Source organism: Brassica napus, chromosome C7 (assembly GCF_020379485.1).
Source record: "Brassica napus cultivar Da-Ae chromosome C7, Da-Ae, whole genome shotgun sequence".
NCBI classification, from domain to species: domain Eukaryota; kingdom Viridiplantae; phylum Streptophyta; class Magnoliopsida; order Brassicales; family Brassicaceae; genus Brassica; species Brassica napus.
In genome coordinates, this window is record NC_063450.1 from 7,834,400 (window position 1) to 7,837,569 (window position 3,170).

Below are 3,170 nucleotides of genomic sequence, written 5' to 3' on the forward strand. Positions count from 1 at the left end.
TCAAATATTTCATGTCTCGCTCATACTGATACATCCATCCGTAATGTACAGGTCCACGAAGCAATGCCTCATATGGGAGGTGGACAGCTAGATGCTCCATGACGTTAAAAAATCCCTCAGGAAATATCTTCTCCAAGTTGCACAATTAGATGGGAATGTTAAGCTGTTCCACAACTTTTTCTTTAAGAGTGCGTGTGCTCAGATCCCTGAAAAATGCTCTAATACCTATTTTATATTCCAAAAACAATTAAACACATTATTAGTCATATATTATTGCAAACTAAACCATTATAAAATTACTGCGCTATAATATACTACCTGCAAGTGCTTTATGTACGTTTGTTGGAAGTAGCTCCGCAAATGCAAAGGGCAGTAGTCGTTGCATAAAGACATGACAATCATGACTCTTCATCCCGGAGAACTTTTGACCCTTTTCAACACATCTAGAGAGATTTGAAACATACGCATCGGGGAACTTCACTTCTGACGCAACCCAATTGAACAACACCGACTTTTTTTCTGAAGACAATCTGAATATCGGAACGGGAACTTTTCCATTGCTTTTTATATGTAACTCACTTCTTGAAAAAATATCCGGCAAGTCACACCTCTATTTTATGTTTTCTTTTGTCTTCCCTGGGACATTCAATATTGTATTCATGATGTTCTCAAAGAAATTCTTCTCTATATGCATTACATCGAGGTTGTGGCGCAGAAGAAGATCCTTCCAATATGGCAACTCCCAAAATATACTCTTCTTGTGCCAGTTGTGATGAACACCGTAAGAATCAGACATACTACGAGGGACATGCCAATTACCACCACAACGAACTGTTTCGTTAGCTCCGTAGTAGTCGATTTGCGCTTCAATTTGTTCTCCAGTTAGATATGGAGGAAGAGTGTCTCTCACAAACCTTTTGTGCCTAAACAAATTCTTGTTTCTTGGGTACGGATGGCCAATGGAAAGAAATCGACGGTGACAATCGAACCAACTTGTCTTCCTACCATTCTTCAGTTGAAACGCATCTGTCGTTCCATTACAATATGGACAAGCTAATCTCCCATGTGTAGTCTATCTAGACAACATCTCATTGGCAGGAAAGTCACTTATGGTCCACAAAAGCATCACTCGCATCGTAAAATTCGTCATCGTTGAACAGTCATACGTCCTCACCACTGTTGACCACAAATCCTTCAACTCTTTTATCAGTGGTTGTAGAAAAACATCCAGAGACCTTTTTGGATTTTTCGGACCAGGTATTAATATGGTCAAGAATAGCAACTCCCGTTGCATGGACATCTCCGGTGGCAGGTTGTATGGCGTAAGAAAGACTGGCCACAATGAATATTGTCTCCCTGACATTCCGAATGGACTAAATTCATCTGTGCATAATCAGAGATACACATTCCGGCTATTGCTAGCGAAATCCAGATGTACTTTGTTAAAATGTTTCTAGACTCTTGCATCTGATGGATGAGTCATCTCACCATCCGTCTGAGTATGCTCGGCATGCCATCTCATCTTTCCAGCAGTCTGCTCTGATTGGTACAATCTTTTCAATCTATCTGTAATTGGTAGGTACCACATCCTTTGGTACGGTACCCTATTACGTCCCCTTCCTTGCGGCTTGAATCGTGGCTTTTTGCAGAATCGACATTCTTCTAACTTCTCATCATCTCCCCAGTAGACATGCAGTTGTCGATGCAAACATCTATCATCTCCGAAGGCAACCCAAGACTATAAACCAGTTTCTGAATCTCATAATAAGAATCAGCAGACACATTGTCTTCCAGTAAATGCTCTTTAAACAAGTCTGTTCATTCATTCATGCAACTTTCAGGTAGATTGTGATCAGTTTTAATATTCATCATTCTAGCAGCCAACGACAATTTAGATAGACCTTCTCTACAACCACTGTAAAGTGGCTGATTCGCCGCTTTTAACATTTCATAAAACTTTTTTGCATCTATAATAGGTTCTTCATCTTCATCATCAGCTACGAATGCATCACCTACCATATCATGAACCCTGTCATAATCTACCACCTCCTCCTGATGGTAACTATGTTCATTATGCAAATGATGATCAACCGGTTCTTCCTCAAAATTGCTATTACTACTACTAGCTTCATTCTGATCATAATTATAATTTTCCCCATGATGAAACAAGATATAGTAATTTGGCGTGAAACCTCTATTTATTAAATGCTTCCAAAAATTTTCACGGTTTGCCAATTTCGAATTGTTGCATTTCCGACAAGGACAAAACATCTTACCACTTTCTTGGACGAGCGATGTCGAATCTGTTTGATGCATAAATGTCTCCAGCCCCGCAAGGTATACATCCACTTCCGCAACTCGAAAATGTTCCTGGAGCCCGCCATTTTTTTTCTTTCACTTTTTTTTTTGATGTATTTAAAATGATGTTCAGACGTCCATATTTATAGGAAACTTTTGAATCTTGTAGTTGTAATTTTCCTAGGAATTTATGACGAAAATTAGTTAGGTGGCTGAAAAAAAAACGTGTTACAACTACAAAGTTGGTGGATTCAAAATTTTCTCGCTAAGTAGACGTAAATTATTTCCTCGTAAAGAACACGTTAATTTTACATGGAATTTACGAGGAAAGCGTATTTCCTCGTAAAATCCACGTCACTTTACACCGACTTTACGACGAAACGGTTTCGTCGTTACTTTACGAGGAAATAATGTTGATTTTATTTTTCCACGTAATTTCCTCGTAAACTCGACGTAATTTTACGAGGATTACTTTTCCTCGTTAATTTTCCTCGCTAAGCTTGTGGTTTCTTGTAGTGAATGATGCTTTAACTTGAAGAACAAACAATTTCCAAGTACCAAAAGGTGATTTTTTAAAAATTTATTTATAAATCACATGTTTAACTATTAGTAATATTTATCATTTAATTTTTAGGTAAATTTTATCTAGTTGATTGTGGATTTGCAAATGGGGTCAGATTGTTTTGTTCCATTTCGTGGTATTTGATACCATCTACAAGAAGCATGTTCAATGGTTTTATGTGTGATGTCTATTAATACATGAGTTCCACTATGTTTTCTCTTGAGGAGATGGCATGTTCAGTGTCCTAATATAACTTTTTGAAAGTACCAAATTGTTGGTGTGATCCAACATGCTTTGTTTGAAATTTTTA